At 40.3% G+C, this 25415-nt stretch overlaps 1 protein-coding gene across 2 annotated transcripts in view; it reads right to left on the reverse strand.

Annotated features, from left to right (window-relative positions):
* MYPN (myopalladin) overlaps positions 1-24004 on the reverse strand; it is a 74551-nt gene extending 50547 nt beyond the window's left edge. The window contains exon 1 of one of the 2 annotated variants that reach the window (XM_083866553.1): positions 23958-24004. The gene's annotated coding sequence lies outside the window, so the exon portion shown is untranslated. Of the gene's footprint in view, positions 1-8088; positions 8285-23957 lie in introns of those variants that run through there. The other variant, XM_083866552.1, reaches the window with a different exon arrangement.
* Positions 24005-25415: the final 1411 nt, after the last annotated feature.

Raw genomic sequence — 25415 nt, forward strand, 5'->3', positions numbered from 1 at the left:
GGGCTTTCGAAATCATGTTCTTAGGTCAGTCTGATTCTGAAAAAATGTACCACATGAGATGAGAGCATCAGGAAGCCCATACTTAACCTGCATGCCTGATAAGCAAAGCTAAAGCATCCCTTTTGATACTTAGAGCAAGTATAACTGCATGGTGTTCTCCCTTTTCTTTACAATGAAGCATTGATTTAGAAGAATTAAAGACTTTAGTCAAAATAGATAGTGCTGAGATAATGTAGACTAGACTTCCCTTTTTGTTAACAGAAGCCAGACTGAAGGAACTGATAAATCATGGAAGGAACTGATAAATCAGAGAAGCTGTCCAACTAGGCTTTTGCATCCTGAATAATCAATAGACCCCATGAATACAATACAATCATAAATCAAACAGTCCTGAAAAAAAAACAGGATTCAACTGTCACTAACACTAAAAGTTAAAAAGTCACAGAGAGGAAGACCCATCTTACTTCATCATTTTAGGACCCCATCCTATAAAAAAGACCACCGACCCATTTCAAAGAACAAACTACGCATGTTTAATGGCTTTTTGGGCTAATTACCATACAAAGCGGGGAATGGGATGTACCAGAGTTATGAATATGCATTTATGTTTTGGGTATTCAATACTCCTGTATTGAATACATACAAGACCCTGTGATCATCTGTAAATTGCGCGTGTGTATTTGGGAGCTATCCCGCACGCTGCCTGGCGTCGTAATAAACATACACTTTCTAACTTTAAACTGTTAGAGAGTCTTTGTCCGTCATAGTTGGATATTGGTATTAGATCAATATCCATAGGTTTTTTTTATAATTCAACACGAGAGCCAGGATGAGTATAGAGGGATTCAGACACCCTGATAACACTCTGGTCTTCTGGTGGCCTAAATATGAAGACAAGTAACTGCTCTTTACCAATTCAGAGAGCTGATTCCTCACAGCTACTGAAACAAGTGCAGGACTGTTTACTGGATCTCAGACTATGCAGTGCTCATTATCTGCCTCCTGCTTCATTTATGATGTGGCAAATCTTGCTGCAGGTGTTCCTACCCCAAGCTGTCTGGTTTGTCACACTGTAGAACGTTCTGTTCCTGTTGTGGCCTCAAGAGAAGAGAACATCCGTGCCCTAGCATTGGCCATCTCCATTCACAGCCTTGTGCAGCAGCTGAAGTTACCCGAGAAAGAAAAGTTTCAAAGGTACCTCTGCTGTGAAAGGTTTTGGGTTTTTCTAATGGGACAATTGTCCCTGGAACAGGGCTGGTTAAGAACAAATTAAGTGGTAATGTCTCAGACTGCTGCAGTATTTCTTCCTGGAATGTGAGTGCCAGCCCTTATTCGTTATTTACAAAACGGAAGGTTTCAATTTAAACTGTTTATATTCTTCTTCAGTGAATGAACATACAGCTATCATAATCTGATGTGCATTTTGAGATCTTGATCCCTCTGCTAGGCCACGTTTTTTATACTGAAATTCTTTTCCTTATGTAAATATTGGGCATTTTAGATTTATTGATTTTGCTTTATTTTCATAATATGAAACAAAGAAAATCATTAAGACTCGTAGAGGCATCCAGTCAAATTACTGCTAGGTTTGTACCTGTACAAAGAATGAGAAATAAAATGCCATTTAAATTGCAGGCTTTTCAGCACCCCTCCCAGTCCCTGCAGCTGAGCCAGGGTCTGGGATACTAATTGAACACTTGGCATTCGATTATCTGGCACAGTGTTTCAGTGAAGCTGTGGCACATAGAGAACATTGATTTGGGAAGCTCACATGAGATAATATTGTGAGCTGTTTCATGACTGGACAGAATTTATAATTTAACCTCTTAAGAGTACAAAGAAGTCTCCATGAGGCTTCAAGTTCTTGCTCAGTGGAAACTGCTTTTGCTTGCTCAGCTTTAACTCCTTGGGCAGCTGTGCCACCTTAGCAGAGCTGAATGTGTTTCAGGGGCTCTCTCAGCTTGTTTATGTGCTGCTCGCAGACTATGTACTGTAAAGGTCACAGCTAAAGCTACAGTTTCAGCTCCCAAGAGTTTAAATACATTCGAACATAGGGACTTTACAGCCTGAAGACAGATCTGTCCCATGAATGAACTGCAGCCTTAGAACCTAGAACCTCTCCACACGTGGCTCTTGCTGAATTAGGCCGTCCAGCTCTTTGTAGCTTTTCAGGGCACAGTGGAAGGCTGTATTTTATGTGGCTGATGAGATACCTATTTTACAAGGTGGCAAAATTTAGTTGCTGCATTTTTTGGCCACTCTTTCTTCAGCATTTCAGAATGGCACATCTTCATCTCAGTGTCTGTAAAGGTCATCAGAGCTGAAAAAAGATGATGCAGATCTTTAGAGAACACTGGGCGTTCTAAGTAGGGAAGGAATATTGTGTGATCAAACTCTGATGTCAAATGAACTTGAGGAACTCCTATAATGGTTTTGTCTAAAGAGTATATTAAAATTATTTGACTGAGACTATTCAAGGTTTAACTTTCCTCTGTTGCACAGACATAAGTGCTATGTCTCTTTCTACAGAGGTTGTTAATCACAGTGTAGCTTTTCTGCAGGAAACCATAGTAAAGCAACTATGTGTTCAGTATAGCAATTTGAAACTTTGTTCTGGGTATATTTGAGACTTTGCTCTTGCATATCTTCTATTCATCTTTTGATGAATTGAAAGCATTGAAACATGAAAGAAATAATTTCTGCTAATTTGCTTAAGAAGTGTTACAGCAACATAAGGAGCTACTCTCAAAGATGCATTTAGATGTGTTTAGGCAAAATAGTTTTATAATTCTAGCTTGGAAAACCCTAGTGAGGAAGCCACTGTCTGACAGCAAAGGGAGGAAAACAAACAGTTCCCCAGCGAAGGTTCTGAAACACCTTCCTTCCTTGGAGCAGAAGAGGTAGAAGGGAGCAGAGTTCTCCTTCCAGAGATGGGAAGTAAGATATTAATGAGAACAAATCTGATGCCAAATTCTTAATACTAAGAGGGCCATCAGTTTTCTTTAGAGCTTACCCAGAGTCAGAATTTTACATCAACTCTCCTCTATTTTCAGCTTGTGTAGAAGATAACTTTTAATTCTATTTTTAGTAATGAAGTAGTTGGGTTCTAGTCAAATGTAGCACTTTGAGGCAGTGCTTGTCTACTGAAGTCTTAAAATATTTTGAAATACCTAATGTTTTTAATTTAATGGAAAAGGTTAAGTTTCAGCAAGTGTTGCTGTGAGGCTACCAGGCAATCCTATTGCAGTTATTAATTCTGCCTTGCTTATGCCTTGAAGCATGTCCTGTTTATTGTGGGGTTTGTTTTCAATGAACTGTGCTAATTGTATTATAATTGCAGATGTCTGTGCTGGGCAGGTAAGCGCAGATAACTGTGTTGAGCAGGCAGTAAGAAGGATAAACTAGTAAGATCACAGTAGCCAGTGATCTATGGTGGCAATAAAAGCACTGATAATTTTGCTGATGGAAAAGTGTTGTAATGAACCTGCATCAAGGGCAGGAATTGCACTGCTGGTTACAAGTAATGTCTCTAAACTGGTGTTATTTAGGGGGGAAATGTGATGACTGCCACCAGCAGCCTGCACTTCTCTACTCTTGACTGGCTCCTTACCTACAGCATCAAGCCACAGCGTGAGGGCAACGTCTTTGGCTTTCCTGGGACACCAGCAGCAGTGACCTTGGGCACCTACTGTCTTAAAAGGCACCAGAGGATGCCACAAACAAAACTGACTCCATGAATTTCTTCACTGTGCTAATTCAGTTTCTATTAGGCAAGTAATTGAACAAGCTTTGAGTTTCCAAGAATCTATGGTTATGGCAATGTTCTCTTATTAGCCAAGTGATCTTTAGGATTAAATAGTCACAAAGGTAGAATTAGTTTCCACAGTTTGTTTTGGCAGTGGCTTGACCTGAAAATCCTTACATGGAAGAATTATGTACCATGGGGGTCTTGTCACACCATAGTGTGACACCAAACATTTTAATTTCTTCTTGTTTGAGTTTTCTTAGACTCATTCCTGAGTCACCATTGGAAGAATCTGAGCTATTCCTACAGAAACAGCACTAGTGAAATCTCAGCAAGCTTAAGGGAATCCCAGATGTATCTGATATATCTCTGTTTTATTTGGTGAGAACACCTTCTAATGCTTTATGCCCTAAAGATAATTTTTCAAACTCTTCTTCTCTATGTCAGAATAAACAGATTAAATGCAACTAGAAGATTTAATGCAAAAAGCACTGGAACAACTTGCCTGGCTTTCAAAAGTTAAAAGGAGAAATTTCAGCCGGTACATGTTGTTCCTGTCTTAGCTTTTCAAGCTCCCATTACTTCTGTTGGGAATGCTTTTGTGTGAAACCCCAGCATTAGAGCAGGAAGAAAACTGCTGCTTCTGCTCTGCAGAGAGGCACCTTTGTGGCCTTTACACAGCAACACTCTGCATGCCCAGAACCTCAGTGTGGAAACTGGAAAATTTAGCAAATATTAGAGGCTGTATCTTCTTCATGATTAATTCAATTGCACATAAATTGCATTTACCCATAGAGTGTTTAACATTTATGAGGGTGTTCCAACTGTATGATTGCAGCTATGAAAAACAAGGTAAGAGTTGTGACAAGTGATCTGTCTTGCAGACCTTGGATGATCACGGCCACATTCTCCTGTGCTTGCAGGAATTCTCACTGAGCAGTTGCCATTGTCAGCGTTTCTGGTGCTGCCTGTTGACAAGCTGTGGCTGCTGCAAGACAGGCCTTGAGACACAGGAAAGGTTAGGCTGGAGTACAGGGCTGAGGGTAGCAGTTCTGTGTGTTTGGGGTTGGGCGTATGAGATATTTTTAAAATGGTGTTTAGAAAACTGTGTACAAGAGGGTGGTTTACTTTTCTGTTTTAGACACTTTAGTGGCTTTGAATTCTATTCCCTGTAATGAGTCAGATAACTAAACTCCCAGTTCCAAGTAATGTAATTAAATATGGAAAATGGAGAATCTCCAGGCTCAGGAGTTAACAGCTTCTTATGGAAACAAAATCCCTCAGAAATTGGATGGGATAAATCCTCTCTCCAAGTTATTCTGCAGCAGACACTGCAAGAGCCCTGTGTGCACTTGGAGTTGTGCCCTGGCCCATGACCTAATTGTTACAGTATTAGACACCCTAAGCAGGGGGAATACTCAATTCTGCTTCAAGGGAAAAGCACATTAAGAGCTCTCTAACTTTTTCAACATTTCCTTTATACTCGCATATAATGTAAAGACCTTTTATTTTTCACACTGATCACAAGAAGTCTTCCTTATTTCGTAATTAATATCATCCTTTAGTAGTTCTCAAAATGAGAACTGAGACCCTTTATCCCATGTCTCAAGCTCCCTTTTCCTCCTCAGTGAATCTCCTTGAAGTGCAAGGCAAACAATATCTTGAACAAACAACATCAAATTGAAACAAATACATTTTCAGCTGATTTTTAAATTAGAAGTTCAGAAAGGAAGAGAGGTGATGGCTGTCTTTGAGGCCTGCCTGGGATGCTCCTCCATCCTCCTCTCCCAGTGACCTGTGCAGCCAGGCCTCAGATATCAGGACAAGTTCTGGGTGTACGTCAAGTGCTCTCAATGTAGGACAAGTTTTTATTGATTCAAGTAATGTATATAGTCCTCTTTCCTTCAAGGATTGCCCATATTAGAAAAAGTTTATATGAAAGGCAAAAACAGTTGCAGCAGAGATCCACAATTTGATGCTGAATGTACATATGGAAGTCCTCAATGAAAATATAGCCAACAGGCAACAATATTAATTTTTCCTGGTTCAAGCACAGACACACCACTCTGCACACCTTTTTTCATGGCTAAAACTGCAAATCCATTATCATGGATTGTGAGCCAAATGATTTAAACTCACAGTCATTTCTGTGAGTCCTGCTGGCAGTATGTAGGAGCAGTGCAGAAATCCACATATCATGTGGTTGAGGACCACTGGAATGTTTCACCTTGGGATTGAAACCACAACTTAGCTCTCAGTGTTCAAAGGTATGGCACGGGCTCAGTCTAGACTGACAAATTACAGCAATGGAACTGTAATGAGAATTTGCACAAGTTAAAGTGATCAGCAAAAGTCTCCACTCTACACCTGTGTGTGTGTAAGTGGCATCGGTGTGAGGGACTCACAAACAAGTATTCACACTGCACCACTGCTGGCTTGTGTAGCCAGACTGAACAAGTGCAGACTGCCCAAAGGACAGCCCTGAAGAGCAAGGCCAGGCAAACCACATGACATTTGCACGTCTCTTTGTCTTAAAATTTCAAATTCATGAGCTGGTTGGTTTTAAAATGAGATTCAGTTTTCCTACAAATAGAGGTTCCCCGTGGAAAAGGGAATTTCAGGGTTAAATTAGACACAAAAGAAGTCTGGATTGCGTTCTTCTCCTCAGGTTTTTCAGTTGTGCCTTTCTTTTTTCATGGTCTCACTGTATTTATTTTTGTCCACTGTTCTGTCTTTTTAATGTTTTTTTCAACAGTCTTCCATAAGAACATTGTAACATAAAAGCCTTTTTATTTTAATCATATTTCAAACTGAATGTTTAAATGATATTTATATTCTACAGGAATAATTTGCCCAATCCTGTACAGTATTTCTGTTTATGAAAACAAGCACTAACCCAGTTAAGTTTAAAACAGAAAAGTAAACTGATTTTTCTTTCTTTCCACCCTCCACTCCGTGGTTTAGATTACAATTGAGGTTGCATTGCCCAATTACCTTTATGGTATTGTGTACATTTTTAACAAATTATCTTAATGTTGTATTTATGTGCAAATATGCCTAGACTACTAATTGTTATCAGCTGTTGATAAAAAAAGATTCCTTCAGTACCCCAGCAAGACCTGCTGTAAAATCTCTAAAGAAAGCACAGGAATAAAAACCTGCACAGAGCACACAGTTCCCCTTTGTGCTTGGTACTCTGCCATGTACAAGACCTGACTCCTGAATCGACTATAAATATTTTTTGATATGTAAATATTATTCTGCTCAGCTACAGGAACTACAACACTTGCTATTGCTGTTTAATTTTTGTTAGCTGTTTCAGAAAGTAAAAAAAAAATAAAAAAATTAAAGACGGGCAAAACAAAGAAATATCCTGACCTTAGGAACCTTTAGGAGGTGTAGGAGGGGGAGAAGAGCAGAGTTGAAGTTTATGAAATTATTCCATTAACACTTGCTGATTTTGTTTTCACTCTTAAACTCTAGAGCATCTTCACAAATGTAAACCTCACGACCAACACGAAACTGCTGATAATCAGTGTCTTTAGCATGATTTGTATAATGTTCTGTTAACATATGCTTAGAGCTACTCTGTTCTCTTGTCAATTGTTGATGTATTATTTGGTAAAACTTAACATGGGCTTCTGATTACTGCTTAATGTTGCAATATATTGGGCCAAACATTTGCTGCTGACAGTCAAATACTTTTCTGAGAGAGAGAAAGAGAGCAAAGGAGATAGTGAGAGCTCAAGGGTGAGAGCTATGCCCTTCTAGCAGGACTGTTTCTGCAGCTGTTGTGTACATTAATCCAAAGAGCAGATCTCCCTGCACTAAATATAGCCACGGGGGTCATTTTTCATGACAGAATAAATAATTAAATAAATAGAAAGCATTTAACTATGGGGGTCACATTAAATTAGGTTTGATTTTGCTTAAGAAGGAATTCCAAATTATGGCATATTAGTTTAAGGCTGAATACAAGAATGTAAATATTTCACTCCTCTATTATTTCATGAAGGGAAGATGAGCAGGAAGAGGAAAGAGTCCCAGCAAGGAACTTTTCAGGTCACTAGAATCCTGTTGACTCTTTAAAGGAGTCAGACTGGCTCCGAGGGATTTTGAGAACCCCACCAATGCTATTCAGGTCCTTTACAATGCCGCAGAACACTGTTTCTCTTTCACTGCCATGCATATACCTCAGCATAATCTAAGTCCATTTAAAAAATACTTGTTCCCTGTATAGGCCTTACCAGCTAAAATTAGCATTCAAATATACATGCTTATCAAACCCTTCTGCTACACTCTGCAAAATCAAAATGTAGACCAATCTGAAATTGAGGGATTACCTTTTTTATTTCCTCCAGATGTTGCTGCCCAACCCTGGCAGTGAGTAGCGCTGACAGTTATCCAGAAGTGTGAGATTAAAGTTAAGGAAGCGAGGGGATCCTTTGAGTCCTCAGGAACAGAAACAGCTAGGAGTCCATACGGTGAAGGAAGTTAACCTTCGTAATTGTGAGGATGGCTGTAAGGAGCTGGACAACCTGTCACCACCGGAGCAATAGCATTTGTCAGTTTGCAGGTCCCAAGTTATTTTGAGCAGCGTAAACCATGTGCCCGCGGAGCATTCCACCTCATTGGACAGGGAATCCACGGCTCCCACAGCACCTATGGGCACTGAATGCCTTCTCCTCGCTCATGCAATGGCCCCTATAGATGCATATGTGGGTTTTGCTGATTCATCCAAGAGGCTCTGTAGTGGCATTGTATCACTCTTGGCAGCTGTTTACACTTCAGCCTTTTCAAATTACTAGTTATCGCTCATTCGTTAAGTTTCGATCACAACTCGAAGGTTTCTGTCACAGGGAAACCCATCAGCTGGTAACAACATAAATGATTTGCAACTCCAAAAGCAAACTCAGAAAACATGTGATTTAAATAGTAAAATGTTCCTGCCTTCTTTGGAGCATATACTTTAATAAAACACAGTGAAACAGTGCAGAAATCCTTGAGGATGACCTGTAACTACAGATGGTCAAAAAGCTAGAACTTCTACATTTGTTATTGAATGCATAGAAATGAACTGTTGGAGGAAAAGCAATTAAAAGAGGCAATAAAAACTAAGCTGTAAATAAAACTAAGAAAGAAACATAGGTGGAATAACTTCAACACACTTGAACCAGTACACAGCGAAACCCTGTATACAATTTCATTGCTTAAAACCTTGACTGGCTAAAACCTACTGCATCACTTGGTAAACACAGAGAGAAGATTTTAATTTCTACTCTTCCTATACAAAAAGTGGCCTGTAATTTTAAACAGTTCATCATGCTACTCAATTGTTGATATTTTATAAAAAATGCTTGTCACAATTCTGATTTTAAAAGATTACTGAAATACTATGCATTTATGATGGGGAATTGATATATAAGCCTTTTAATAGCTAATGATGTAAGAGCTGGCTTCTTGACCTTCTCCCAGAGCTCTCAAAACATTATCAAGTGAGCACATGTGCTAGAAAAGGAGTTCATCTCTGGAATGTAGTTGTTCAGAAAGTTATTTTATGAGTCGTAACAGTTTGAAATGTCAGAGGGAAACGCAATTCTTTCATGTAAAAATTCCTAATGCATTGCAGATACATTTCTATTATTTCCCTCTCTTTTTGTGTTGTGGTTTAACTGCAGCCAGTAACAAAAGCCCCACACAGCTGCTCACACCCAACCCCTGGCAGGATGGGGGAGACAGTCGGAAGAGTGAAAGTGAGGAAACTTATGGACTCAGATAAAGAAAGTTTAATAAATGAAACAAAAGCTATGCACACAAGCAAATAAAAGCAAGGATTTTACACAGAATCATAGAGTAAGCTGAGTTGGAAGGGACTCATAAAGATCATCAAATCCCAGTCCTGGTCCCGCACAGACCCATCCCCAAGAGTCATGTGCTTGAGAGCATTATCCAAACACTTCTTGAGGTCTGTCAGGCTTGGGGCTCTGACCACTTCCCTGAGAATCCTGTTCCAGTGCCCAGCCACCCTCTGGGTCAAGAACCTTTTCCTAAAATCCAGCCTGGCACAGCTTCAGGCCATTTGCCCAGGTCCTGTCACTGGTCACCACAGAGGGAAGATGGTTGCCCTGTCCCAGATTCAGAATCCAGCACTTTCCCCTGTTGAACTTCATATGGTTGATGATTTCCCAGTCCTCTAATCTGTCAAGATCTCTCTGCAAGGCCTCCCTGCTTTCACTGGAGGCAGCAGCTCCTCCCAGCTTTGTATCATCTGTAAACTTGCTCAGTATCCCTTCCAGCCCTGCATCCAAGTCATTTATGAAGATGTAGAAGAACACAGGGCTGAGGATGGAGCCCTGTGGAACCCACTAGTGACAGGTCACCAGGCTGATGTCTACCCCACCCACTGTCACCCTTTGCACCTGACCTGTGAGCTGGATGTTCACCCATCCCATAATGTGTCTGTGAGATGGATATTTTGTCCAGAAGGATCCTGGGAGAGATAGTACCAAAATTTCAGATTCAGATTTACTGAAATCCAGAAAGATTACATCAACCAGCTTCCCTTGATCAACTTCTTGGGCTGTCTTGTCATAAAAGGAAATCAGGTTTGATAAGCAGGACTTCTCTTTCATGAAACTCTGCTGGCTGTGACCAATGACTGCATTCTTTCAGGTGTTTTTCAATGCCTCCCAGAATAATCTTCTCCATGACCCTGCCAGGCACTGATGTGACACTGACAGGTTTAGTTTCCATAGTCCTCTTTCTTGCCCTTCTTGAAAACTGGGGCAACATTTGCCAGCTTCCAGTTAGCTGGGATTCCCAACACAGCTCAGAAATCATAGAGAGAGGCTTTGTGAATACATCATCAGTTCTTTGTGGATTCTTAGATGAATCCCATCAGGCCCCATGGATTTGTCGGGATCCAACTGGAGCAGCAGATCCTGCACATTTTCAGGGTCAGCTGGGAATCAATCATTCTCTCAGTCATGGTCCTCCAGCTCAAGGCAGTGAGACCCCTTTGGTCCATCATCCATGTTGAAGACAGAGACAAAGAATGCGTTAAACAGCTCTGCCTTGTCCTTGTCCCTGTTTGTGAGGTGAACATCCTCATCCTGGAACAGGCTGGTGTTATTTCTACACTGCCTCTTGCCATTATTATATTTGAAAAAACTCCTTTTTATTGTCCCCTACAGTTCTGTCAACTTCAGCTCTAGTTAAGCTTTGGCCTCATGAATTTTATCCCTACAGTGGCAAGCAACATATCTGCATTCTTCCCATGTCCCCTGGCTTTGCTTCCATTAGGCATACACCTGCCTTTTTTGCCTTATTTCCAAGAGATGATTCCTGCTCAGCCAAGCTGGCCTTCTGCCTCACCAGCCTGACTTCCAACATTTGGGAGTTGCTGCTCCTGTGCACTTAGGAGGTGATGTGTAAAAAAGTGACCAGCACTGATGGACCCCATCACCTGGAAAAATATATTCCTTTGCTTACTAATTCCCTGAACAGCCTGAAGTTTGCTCTCCTCATGCCTAGGGTTGAAGTCTTGCTGGCATTTTTCCTCTTGTCAACAGAGATTTTAAATTCAATCTCTTCATGGTCACTGTGGCCAAGACAGCCCCAATCCCCACTTTGCTCACAAGATCCTCTCTGTTGACAAGCAGCAGGTCAATGAGGACATCTTTCTGAGTCAGCTTCCTTAGGACCTGTTCCATAAAGTTGTCATCCAGGAGTTTTAGGAATTTTCTCGCTGGGGTTGTACCAGTTAATTCCTGGCAAGTAGAAGTCCCCCATAAGGACACAGGCATTTGATTTGGAAGTGTCTGTTCCACGCTCAAAGAAAAACTTGTCAGTATCATTGTCCCGCATAGGAAGTCTGTAATAGACTCCCACAATGACATCCATGTTACTTGTTTGCCCCTCTGTTTTATCCCAAGGCTCTCAACTGTGTCCTTGCCAGCTGTGAGCTCCATATATTCTAACCCTTCTATTCCATACAGTGCCACCCCTCTGCCCCTCCTGCCCTGCCTCTCCCACCTGAAAAGCCTATAACCATCCAACAGGTAATTCCAGGCACAAGACTCATCACACCAAGTTTCACTCATACAATGATGTCAAACTCCGAGACTGGGCCAAAGCCTGGAGCTGCTCTTGTTTGTTCCTGGTACTGTGTGCATTAGTGTAGAAACATTTCACGTGTGATGCTTTGTAGCCAACATCTTGTGAAGCAGATTGAGGGATCTGTAAGTAGTCATTTCCTCAAGTTTTGGCATAGCATCCCATCCCTTGGCACTGGTGAGCCTGGTTATGTCCCTTTCCCTCTCCCAAGCTGATTTAAAGCTCTGTCAATGAGCCCACTAGCTGCTGTGCTAGAGCTCCTTTTCCACTCTGAGATTGGTGCACCCAGTCAGGTGCCAGAGTAGACCAGCTGTTGAGTAGATCTTCCCATAGTAAACAACCCCCAAATTTTTCCACTGAGATCAGCCTCCGAGCCATACATTGGCCTGATGGATCTGCCTATTCCTATTTCATTTCACCCCTTCCTGTGGTTGGGCGGGGGTTCATCCATCTCCAGGAGAGCAGGGGCCCATCCCATGTAATGGTGACATGGGAAGACAAAACTCCATGACTCTGAATGTCCTTGGAATGTCCTTCTCCTGCCCCAGCTCTGTGTGCTGAGCCTGGCCCTACATGGTCTGGGATAGTTCCTTTGGGGTCAGCTGTTCTGGCTGTGTCCCCTCCCAGCCCCTCGCTGGTGGGGTGGGGTGAGGGGCCAGAGGAGGCCTTGGCTCTGTGTGAGCTCTGCTCAGCACTGACCAAACATCCCTGTGTTACCAGCACTGCTTCCAGCACAAATCCAAAGCACAGCTACTGTGGAAAAAACCTTAACTCTACTCCAGCAAAAACCAGCACAAATACCATTGTCAGAATACCTTCTGAGCATGGGTTTGTGGTGAAGTTATGGAAAGGTTGTGTAGTGAAGTCAGCCTTTCTTTTGGGCACAGGTGAGGCATTTTATGTGATGGGTGATGTCTGATGTAACTTTATACCTGGAATAGAGATCTAAGATACTCTTGATAGTTTCTGTAACAGTAGATGTGAGCCATACAGTGCTGGCAGGAACTGCCTGGTGCTACTGTATCCTCCACTGCTGTGGTTTGGACAGTGTCTGTAGATGTTCAGGCTACAAAGTCTGCAGCCTGAAAATGAAGTCTGATGTGTCTGGTAGTAATTATAAACCTGTGGGGAGTTCTGCTGAGATGCAATTATTACCATGGAGTCTTCTTGTTTGTGTGCTGTTTGGGAACTGCCTTTTGTGCATGATAAGCAAAATTATTCAAGCTGATAAAAAAAAAGGCAAAAAAAAATCCAATTTAAAACAGAGTTTAAGATGCTAGAATTGCAAAATCATTGAATAATCTGAGTGACAAATAAGCTCAGGGTTATGCAGAAAGTACAGCATTGAGAAACCACAAAAAATTATGAGCCTTTACTGTGGAAGACAGACCATTGTAATAGCAGATAGTACAAGCCCAACAATTTCAGGAACTACAAAAAGTTGGAGCATACACAGTGAATGTGCCAGGTCTTGCAGAGCTGGCATTTTGGTAGAGCAACACTAGAGAATTTCAGATTCACTAGTTTGTAAGTAACAGTTTAAAGCCCATGAAAATATTGTGGCTCTTCTGTCTGCATTTACAGAAAAAATTGAAATCAAGCTTTTGCCTGCTGAGCACTAAAAAAAGCACTTCAAAGTATGATGACCTCCAGCTTTATGTCCTTTTGTCTTTGCTGGCTGGCAGAAGAATGAGGCAGAGTGTCCTAGAATAAATTACATGAGCACTATTTCTCTCCAGATCTTGTCAAAGCCCAAACTACCTTCACAAGCTCAAACAAGACTCCCAAGAAGTGAGTTTAAAATGGAACTTTGTACATGGCTGGTTGGCTGTTATTCCTCAGTAGGATTATCCAAATGTATTTGTCAACCTATGGATTTATCATCAATCGAAAATTCTTGATTTTCCAGATATTAGGATGAAATTAATACTATTCTATTAATGGCATGTGATGAACCATTAAGTGAGAAATGAGACATGCCATTTCTTTGAAAGCTTCCTTAAGGCCCTTTGCAGTTAAGTTCCAGTGATTTTGCAGATCTCTCCAAAGCCCCGTGGAGCAAATGTTTCCTGCCCACTCCTGGTTTGCATCCCACCAAGCCCTGATCTTGGTCTTCCCAAGGCTGATCTGATTTCTTCCTAATACTTAGTATGTAACAGTGCCTTAGCCAAGTTTGTTCTCATGGACTGAAAGAGTACCTGCAGAAGAGAGGCTTAGATTGTGACCATTCTGCTGGTCAAATAGGAATGTTGACTCCTGAAGTATCCACTTTGCCTTTTGTTAGACTAGGTTGTTCCAAGGGCAGGGAATTGCTCCTTACCTGTGCACCTTTGGGCAAGAGCAGCGATGTCTTTTCTTGATGCATCAGTGACTGTTGCAGCTTTAATAACTATAATTAAAGGCTGAGTAATTTGAACAGCAGTTGCAAGCCCTATTTCTCTTTTATATACTTTAATGAATTATCTTAAGGTCATTATTCCTTTGGTAAGAAAAGTATTAATGGGAAATTTCTGGATGTTCCTCGAAAAGCTATTTCAAGTGATTTACAAACCTTGTGTAAGAGGAGTTTGGTATTTTCTATTCATATCACTATGCAGTACATCTCTTACCATGAGTCTGCCAGGTATTGTGTAATCCTAATTTGGATTCTAATTTTAGAAGTGGAGACATATAAGAAGTATGATAAAAATGGTACCTCTCTTCTATAGAAAGTACAAATAATAATGTTAAAACATTCCTTGAGTGCCTATTTCTTTTGCACCCAGCCCAAACCAGGCTTTATCATTGCACAGGGCAGCTTCAATCCTCACCTCATCTGAGGATTGTCCAAGTGTTACCAGAGAATTTTTCAGTCTCATTCATTATTTAGATGAAATGTACTAGTGATTTATGGGGCCTGATGCTGTTTCCAATGAAATCAGAGTTTGTTCTGTCACTCTCATCAGTAGGAGAGGAGTCAGACTTTTCCAGAAAGTTATAACTACAGTAATGAAAGCAATCTTCCAATCCACCACAAACTCTTGTACCCCAATGTTCCATCTATTTGCTTTTCAAAATTCAATAAGTTAAAATAGGTCAGTAGTTTGCTTTATTGCAGTAGACAAGGTACAGCTGAAAAATGTTGCAAAGATAGATAATCTCCAGAACATGAAGTAATTGATGTTACGGGTGGCAATTGTAAAAGCTGATTTGTAAAATCCCTTTTCTTGTAAAAAGTTTCTACTCAATTGTAAAAGCATCAGGTTCTTTTTAGGCAGTTCTTTCCTTGCCTAAAAAACATGGAGAAAACCATGCCCTTATTTTAAATTATGATTTTTTTTTCTTGTCTGTTATTAGCCACTGCACAATATTGTCTTATAAATATCAGCCTTTCAAAAATGCCTGTGATACTAAAGAGTTAGCAAAGTGTTCACAGGCATTTTGCTGTTCCTGTACAGTTAATATTTCATTAGCTTCTCCTACATTCTTCCTTTCCTAAGGGAAATGACTTTTTTTTTTTTTTTTAATATTGAGATATCCAACCAACATTTTACAAACTGCTAGCATTCTGATTTTAAAGTGCATAGTTCTTATGGTTCAAATCGAACATGCATGAGCTCTCCCTGGAAAGGCTCATGTGGCTGAGTAAGATCTCCTGGCAGTTCCCACCATGTCTAGGTGCAGAGTTTGGCTCACACCAGCCTTCCTCCCGTGGTCAGCACACTCAGACCTCAATGATGTGTTCAGCACACAGCAAATACCAGCACACAGAGACTGGCAGTTGCCCAAAAAGCAAAAGTTTGATGCAGCCTCTTAGATTTGTTTTATAAATAATTTAGAAATTGAGATAGAGCTAATGAGGACTCCTATCTCTGCAATTCAACGTCTTGGAGACTATGCCTGGTAACTGACAGAAACACAGGAGCAGAAAACAATGATTAGAACTAATAACCCAGAAGCTGGCTTTGATTACTCGATATGTGCTCTTCCATTCATGACTTTCTTTGGGCAAGTGAAGCAGGAGGAAGCTTGACACTGATGCCATACAACCAGCTTGATTGAAAAGTGTGAGATTTACAGTCAGGGCTACTGCTCCCAGCATCACCAGATACTATGGGATCCATTTTTTGACACTATAGGATTTCACTGTCCCCATTGCAAGGCATGATTAGAGGAAACAGACCATAGAAGGGATCTGATAATGCCAGTTCTAGTGTCTTCACCTAACCTGGGACACTTTGTGATGTATGAAATTCGCCTTCCTACTATGACCCCTCTCCTTCCCTTCTAAAAATCTTCTTTTACTTTATCACTTTATTTCTTGTCTTTCATGTCTTTCCTTCTCTTGTTTTTGATAGTAACCTGGTGCAGCAGACAAGGCTGATTTTGCTGTCTTGTTTCAGCCCTGGCTGGCACTGCCTCAGCCTGATGCTGGTACAGGTGTGCAACATCTCACTGGAGCTGACACACCAATGGACTTGTTTTCCTGGGATTCAGTGTACAGTTTGTTTTCCCCTTTTTTAGAACACATATCTCCAAAACATATAATAAGGATATTCATAGACATAATTAATGCTGACTGAACACGTTGTCAGAGTGGCTGGTACCAAGAGTGGTGGTATCTGCTTAACTAAATCTAAAGGAAAAGGAAATACAGGAATATTGCTACAGTGAAAGCCATATTATATACTTTATATTTTCATTAATTGAACTTCTTCTTGTGTTACTTGTAGAAAAGTTTAATTTTTTTCTTCTGGGAGCTATTTCTGTTGTTGATATTAAGTTGATACTAAGTAGATGTGACATCTACAGTGTCTGCCTTTGTTAACCAGTTACTGCTGTCCAGAGACAGGAACATGAATGCTTTTGACTTGAGGTTGAGATTAACACAACATGTTGTGAATTGTATTTTTAAGAGTGGATTAAGAGTCAGTCCAGGGAGGCATATTTTGTAACCACAATCTCTATTTCCAATTACACATTTGTCAAACAGAGATTTACAGTTCACTCCTTATCACTTAAATGGCTTCATGCATCTAGAACAGAGAGCAGAATTTAACTCTTGCAAAGATATCCCCAAACCCTAAAAGAACAGGGAGATTTCACTGAGAGTCTATTTGCAAGTCATTTTAACATAAAAGAAAAAAATAAAGTGTGGCTATTATTTGTGGAAACCCGATTAATTTGAGTTGCATGGTAATGAGAAAACTAAACTCAAACTTCTATCTGAACTAAGAGAGTATGTACCCTATATATAAAATATGGGATATTCTAAAATACAGGATATCTTCAGTATCCTTTTTCTACTTAGGGCTAGTGTCTTTCCAGTGTTGTTTGGTCTGTGTTAGAGGCCCTGAGGCCAATAGCAAATTAACCCCAGAGGGCCGGGCAGGTGGCAGGAGGCCGAGGCAGCTCATCGTGTAAAAGCGTAGATCAGGACCCTTAGGATTTTAGAGAACCCAAACCCAAAAATGAATGGCTGGTGTTTTGAGCATCAGAGGCTTTTGAACCTGTTCTAGACAAGCAAAACTGTACAAAATACCAGCTCTATCAGATGTTTAATACGACAAAACATCCAATAACTCAGTTGTCAAAATTGTACTTCACAAGATGCACCCTAATTAGAATGTCTTAAATTGTTGGTACATGAAAATAAGGAGAGAGCATTCATGGGTAGTCTACATTAAAAAAATAATTTCCTGAGACCTCTTGCTTTCCAGGCACGTTCAGATGAGAGTTTGTGTCTATCAGTAGCGGCATGGCAGTCAGCTCGTCTGTGAACCTGCAGTGATGGGATCACCTCAGCCAGGCAGACCTCAGCATAGAGCTAAACACTCTGGAGAACAGCAACATGACTGTTCAGAGAGGTGACTAGAAGAACTGGCGAGAGTTAAGAGCTTGGTTAGGTAGATTGCATAGAAATGTGTGGCTTAGATAGCAGGAGAGCATGGTCTGAGACCAGTTTGCTAAAATACGACAGAGGCAAACTCCATGGAAAGGAGAGCCTGTGAATAGTGTATTGCAGCGCTGCAACAGGGTGAGCTGAGGGAAGGGAACGGAGTTGGGCAAGGCAGGTTATATCCACACCTCCAGAGAACCTCTCGTCTCGACACATGGGGGCAGCAGAAAAGCGTAGAAGTCAGGAATGGCCCGTGGTGTTGGGGAATCGTGTCGCCGGGCTATCCGCAGAGTCTGCTCAGTGCTCAGCACCTGCCTGGCTCTGACTGCACCCACAAGGGGAAAAGCCCTCGGCAGGGGCCTTGGAGCTTTGAAAATTGTCCTCCTTTGAATTAAAATAGGGTCATTTTGAGATGCAAACATAGCTGGGATATGATCCCCAAGCTGTGATTCCATTAATGGCTGGAGTTCCTGTTTTCCCAGCACTTGTGTCACCTTACTGAGCACACTTGGGATCAGTTTACCGGCCCCTCCCGGTGATTCTGGCACTCTCTCCCTTGCGCTGCCTCATCCGTCTGGAACGCCTTCCCTCAGGCCACTGAGTCACCTTCCCACTTTAAATACTGCATTGTAACACTAAACTGACTTGCATTATAACATCAATTGTAAAAATGTATCTGACCAAGCACTGCAAAATTTTATCTGTAGGTACTGATGAAGCTTCAGAACACCAGAGGTTTTTAGGGATACAGCTCTACTGATGGATTTAATAGATTTAATTTAAAAAAAAAAAAAAAAAAAAGTCTTTCATGTCATGATGTCATAACACAAGCAAACTTCTAGAAGTGACAGAGATGAGAATTAAATGAGAATAAAAGGAAATTGTTAGTACCAGCTTATGCAACACCATCAGTATCAGAATCATTCTGTTTAGCTGAAGAACAAATGGCATTCAGGTGATGTAAGCTCACTAATACGATCACGACCCAGAAAATTCCCTCGGAGCAACAATAGTGTGAGGTACTGGCCATTCTGACTAGCCAAGCAGATGGTTAGCTATGCCAAAGGTGACTCTTTCACAAGTATATGAGACAGAGAAGGAGTGAGGATAAGAAAAAGAAAGGAGGATATGACTTGTCTTTTAGGACCGTAAATAAGAACTCTAATTTATTTCAAATAAATCATACAAGCAAAAATATCGATGAATACTTTCCCAGGCCAGTGGTTCTCCTTACTCAGTTGTCAGTCTCCAGAATCATCTCATTTCATACCAGTCAAAACATTATTTACTCAACAGAAGGAGTCAAAAGATCTATCACAGGATTTAAAATACATTGTGATCTGATAAACCATGCATATTACAAGCCAAGTTTAGATCAGCTGGTACATCAGTGATATATATTAATGCCTTGTGCTATGCCACCAGTTATAGAAAGGAATTCTCTTTCTGGCTAGGGTGCCTTTGGAAATCCTTTTTTAAATGTCTCACTTTTTTTTTTTTCTTTTTTGTTTGTTTGTTTAGTTGGTTGGTTGGGGTTTTTTTTTGTTTGTTTGTTTTTGGTTTGGTTTGGTTTTGTTTTAGAAAAGGAAGAATATTGGAAGACTTCAAACTGTGATACTTAGAAAGAAAATGCAAACATGGTAAGTGTTTTTCATTTAATCTGATTAGCAAACACCTTTTAAAGCACAACAAAACCTTTCTGGCATGCTTAATTGGTGATGTGGGGCTGTGGAAATTCAACATTTAAACTAAATTTTAGATGTAATGCTCTTAATGTTAAATCAGGACAACATGGTAAATCAAGAAAACATCTATTTTATGAAGAAATATTTACTAGTTTGGAAAGTCAAAGATAGGATATAAAGACCACGACTATATTTTCATTAAATACTTAAAAATATAAGCCTGAAAATGTACTACATTTTTGCTGAAAATCTAAGGACTTGCCTGTGTAGATCCACTTGTATATTCCCATTTGAGGCGTTTACCTTTGTATTGGCCAAGAGTTTGATGTTAAAATGACTAGAGGCAGTCACCAAAATCTTTACTCACCATCTTTTGGAAATGACAATACACATTTTGAAGGCATATACTTCAGAAAGTCTCAATCACAGTGTGTATAACCTGTGGCTATGAAAACTATTCCTCCTGTGTGGAGTGGATTTGTTGTGCATTTTGCTGCTGAATAGGATTTAAAGTGTTGGAGGGAATAGAGAAGTGTAAGTGGGGGCTGGAGTGGAGGGGAGCCAGAGCTGCTGCTATCAGGCACTGCTGGATAGAGTTCATGTGAAATGCAAGGAGTATAAACGTGGGCTTCCATACTTGGCATGCTCACTTGTGGGGTTCTGTGATATAAACCCAGGCTCAGCGAGTTTAAATTGGCCACTGACTACCACAGAGAAATAATTGACCTGTCTCAGGGTTTGACTTGAGGAAAGGGAAACAGGGAAGATTATGGCTTTGAGTGCCTGGGGAGGGTGAAGAGAAAGGGTTCTCAGTGGGAAGAACTTCCAGAGTTTTCCCAGCTGTAATCAAGATAATAAAGCTGAAAATCCAGGAACAAATGGATAATCTGACCCAAGAATGAGCACTCTAAGGACAGTCTCTTGCAGATATAGTGACTTTCTGTGTACTCCCACAGGCTCCTTTCAATTGTGTTATTGGAAATATTAAGGATGGATAACAGTGCTCCAAACAGGATTGTTTTTTGGGTTTGGAAAAGTCAGGAAAGAAACTCTTTACATACTGCATGCTTCCTAATCCTGAGATACTTGCTGTCTATTTCTGCAGCATGAGAGAAAACTTTTGGATCTTTTGCAGAGATGTGAAGATCTCTCTGGTCTAGATCTTAAGGCAGGATTTGAGGAAACCAAAGAAAACATTTGATGAGGAATATATTACTCATTTCTGGTTTTATTCTCTTTATGTTGATCAATATGTATCCAAAGGAATTATAGCAGAGTCAAGCATGCTATTTGGATGTTTAATTTCTCAAAAAAAAAATAAATTAAAAGTTACAAGTTCCTTGAAATATAGCTATAAACATAAATTTATTTGATAATCCTTGAGCTTCTAAATTTCACTTCAAAATATGTATACTTAAATTATATTTTAAAATCCATTTAATTCCACTTGTCAAATGGTATTTCTTTTAACTTGCTGTGGGTTTTTTAGAGAACATCAGAAATCATTATAATAACAGTATCTGGTTTGTTGTCACTTGGTCAAATAGTTCTGTATCCAGTCAAAATTAGCTGTAAAACTACTGGTGTGGGAAGTTTCAAAAATGGAGATTTTAAAATTGTATTTTGTTATTAACTACTCTAAACTAAAACTTTGCCAAAAGAGAACAATGTTCAGAAGTTTGACTTTAAAATGTCCAGACACTTTAATCCCAAATACTGAATTCTTGAGGGGTCATTGCTGATACAATGCACTGGAAATTACAACTATTTTTAATGGCTATAAATGGAAGATTTCTGTGTTCTTGCCTATCATAGTTCTGCAGTACTATTATAGTTATGAACAAACTATTTTAATGCTTATGGTTATTATAAACACAGAAGACAACACAAAGAAGTTTATAATGGTGATGAGGTATTTAGAAGCTCAAACTTGAACAAGAGGGAAAATGATAAAGACCACATCATTTGCCTCTCAGAAAAGTGAGAAATTAAATTTTTAATCCTAATGCTGTTTGCTACAAAACAACCACTTCTTATTGAGATAAATAAGCATTCCTTTCCTTCATTTTATTAAAAAAAAAAAAGAAGTTATAATCAAAGGAATTTTATTTGTAATATTGATGCTGTCTGTTAAAAAGCCAGTTAGCCTGGCTGAGTTTGCTACAAGCTAGAAGCACCTAATAGTGTTTGCATTGAATTGTTTGTATTTGCAGAAGTTATATCACATTTTGGGCACAATATTTTTGACAAGTCTACTGGCTAAAATATTATGTGTTAACTGTTTTCTGAGGAAATGGGTGTTTCAAGCTGACTCTCCTGGAATCCGTCTGGTTTTGGATGTCTCCTCTGGGGCATGGGGTGAACGGGAGCTGCTGTTTCAGTTTGATACTCTTGAAATGCTCTATCTTTTCCCGAGACAGCCTCAGGAACAATTTCACTTAAATCTCCAGGATCCTGAGCTCTGGGATTACTCTCAAATTCAAGTCTGTGTACGTCTAGGAATAATTTTGCTGCTCTAGAACTTTGACGAGGAGCTGAAAATACTTCTGCAATATTGTTCAGTGAAAGTAAGTATGTATGTGTAAAGTGGGGAGTATCCAGTAGCCCTGAAATGATAATTTCTGACTGGGACCAGTGATGGTATTTAGTGGTGTCCTGGAGACTTGCTGACATGAATGACAGGAAAGCCTTCATCAGGCAGACACAGGTGATGAATCACTGCTACCTCCTTTCCTATCCAAGAAAAAAGCACAGCTAAATGCAATGGAGGTTTGGCACAAGTGGCTGCTCTACTGTTTCTGCTCCAAAAGATATACAGTTGCTGTGGCTTCCCCTTTCAAGCTTGAAGTTTTAAATGGAAGCAGTTTGTTCTGTGCTGGTAGACCAAATAAATAAAGAAACATTATCCCAAAAACATGGACCCAAAGTCTTTTGCAGTGAAATAGGAGCATCCAAATCACTCACACTAAAAAATCAACAACAAAATTGGCAGCACTCTGCACCACTCCAGTGTCAGTAAACAGAAACAAAAGATTACAAATTTGTGGCATTTTTTCTTTCCTAAATAAAGTAATATTGACTTAGGCGACCTCTGGGAACATGAAGAGTCACTGGGTTTCTCTACATAGGAATTGTGTGTAGGGAGCAACAGTGATTCCATTTTTCACACAGTTTTGAGGATTTGATTACTCAGCTCATATAGCTCACCTTCTGTCTCCAAAATTTTTTAAATTAATTTTTTATTCTAATGCCAAGGTTGAGACTTACCTTTTAGGAAATTAAGAGTGACAGTCCTTCAAAGACTCCAATATCTGACTGCTCACATACAATTTCAGTGCAACTCCTTAACAACATCTGCAAGATTTAATTTTTCAGCTGTCCAAGACTCTTTGACCACTATAAATATTTAATCCCCTTTATGAAGAAAGATGTCCTTACTGTAGTTGATACAAATGTCATAGATTCACTCCCACTTTGACACATTTCAGTCAATGCTTCACCAAATACCTGTTGGTTGCTAACAGCACAAAAGAGATCTTACAAAATCATGCCTCTCTGGGTTTTGGTAACACATGTGAGATCATGAATATTGTCCCAAATTAAATTACAAAAGCTGCAGAGTACTGTCCAATCATCTTCACTGACCAAAAATATCTCTGTTGCTAAATAGCCCCATATTTCTGAGTGATAACTAATAGCAGAAACAGCTGTATGTAGTTTGAATGTACCAGTCCCAGTTTATGCCCCAGTGTTATTTTCTTCCCAGTTATTCTTTACAGAGTGTTACTACAGGCAGGAACAGAGAAAACAGCGAGTACTGACAATTGTTTAGGCACGGGGCCACAGGCTGTCACACCCAGCTGCTGGGGGGGGGGGTTCTCTGATTCCTAGAGATGGGTGCTGTGCCTCCTTCCCTCCTAGCAGTCAGTGCTCACATCCCTTTCATGGCATGCCTCTGGTGCCCTCTGATATTCAAATGTTTCCTTTTTTCTCCTCATCTGCAAGTGTTACTCTGGTCTAGGACCTTTTCCTCTACTCTTTCTGTTCCTGTACACAAACACATCCATGCCCCTCTCTTCCTACTCCTGGAAGTTGGATTATTTTTTTCCCTCAAATCTTACTTCTTGTAAAGCGAAGGATTTGAAGGACTTTATCATGCAGTAAGTAGAGTAGATATATAACTGAGTATCAGTCTGGCTCAATAGAAAGGGACTTTATCATGTTTTCTGATTTTCATATCAGCCCATTTTTTTCTTCCATTCCCACTTATATGCCAGTAACAAACTCAGTTCTGTGAATTAAATGCCAGCTCCCACCACACCCCTAAGAAAACAGACCATGCATGTAATTTTCACTGTTAGTTTTCCCTTCTGCTAAATCCCAACCCTCCTAAGAGAACAAGTCCCTCCTCCCCACCTCTGTTTACATGAGCACCTTCTTTCTTTCTTCATGATTGGGTCAGCCTGTGCTTGGGATAAGAAATTACACTAAACAGTCCAACCTGGAAATTTGCAAACACGCCAAGAATGCTCACCATGAAGTGCTGTGACCAGGCTGTGTGTGAGCCTCAGTTCTGGTCCTCTCCTGTGCCTCTTTGTTCTCCTCAGTGCAGGCTGCTACCTTTCTGCCTGCTCTTTATGAAATAGTAAGAAGGCTAATTTTAGGGTGCTTCATCATGCTGCCGTGCAAAGACACAGTGTCATGTCAGAATCAGCAGCATGTGGCACCACTTGCAGCTATTTTATAAGCTGAAGTTCAACGTGTTACCAAACTGGTCTCTGCAGGGCACAGCCTGCTCAATTATTGATACTGTATTCCTGTAGGATTGCATCTTAAAAATCAAAGGTCAGTTTTGGCCTGACCAAAAGCCCAATTTAATGACATGGGAATTGGTGTCTCAGCATCCAGCTCGTAAACCAAAAAAAAACCCCAAAAGATTACATGGGAATTTCCTGGTGCTCAGTTAGCACCCGGCCTGCTGATCTATTTATAACAGAAAAATACATGTAATAGTGCAAAACATCACTTCAATAGGAAGAAAATATGCCGCAGGTGGGAAGGGGCTGCAACCCTCTGTGTAGGATGCTCAAAAATGTTCAGCATCTTCAGCCCCAACCTCCAGGTGCCTCAGCACTTGTGTGGCTTGTGCCATACTGCCAGGGCACAGGGGAGTCACTCAGTGCCAGCTTGTGTGGGCTTGGGGACACTGGATCCACACAAGGGTTTGTGAATGCAGGAGCTTCATCCCTAATACAAAGGTCAGCTCAGTCTCCTTCATTATGGACTTCGTGTCCAGGGGTCATCCTCACCCTTCAGTTCTTTTTAATTTTGTGTTAGTCATCCTATGAATACCTTTCCTTTGGCTATTTCAACTATAGTTTGTGGCCTGAGAGGATGGGGGGAGTGTGTGTGTGGGGGGTGGGGGGGTGTAGGTCTTTGGTTTTGCTTATCTTAATTTGAAGGTGTCTCCTCCATTTTCCCTTAACCAGCTCCCTTTATCAGATGCCTCGAGTTAACCACAGAACTTGCAATGTTGTCAATTTAGTATTTCTATAGTGATTTATGTTCACAAACAGGTCAAAAACTGTTCAGGTTGTTTCAGCACATTGCCATCAGTAAATAAATAATTGGTCTTACTGGTAAGCACATTTGCATTTGAGCTAACCAAAACTCTTTGTGAGCAGGGTGGGCAGAGAGTGAGCTACAATATGCTCAGCTATAAAGTGGCAGAGCATATAAAACACATACTCTGTATGTGTGACTTCTCTACATGGATAATGTAAAGAATCTAAGGATGAAATGTAAAACTGAAATGGCATAGAAGGGTCTGACCATCCTTTGTTTGTAAGGCTATTTGCATTCTAAAGCCTTTTCTTTATCTTAATCAAGAATATTCTACACAAGAGCTTCACACAAAGGTTAGTAATTTCTCACAGCAAAATGCTGACATCTCTGATTTCATGTTATCAGCTGTTCTGGACACCCATTTCTA

Source organism: Zosterops lateralis (assembly GCF_965231275.1).
Source record: "Zosterops lateralis genome assembly, chromosome: 8".
Lineage (NCBI taxonomy): Eukaryota > Metazoa > Chordata > Aves > Passeriformes > Zosteropidae > Zosterops > Zosterops lateralis.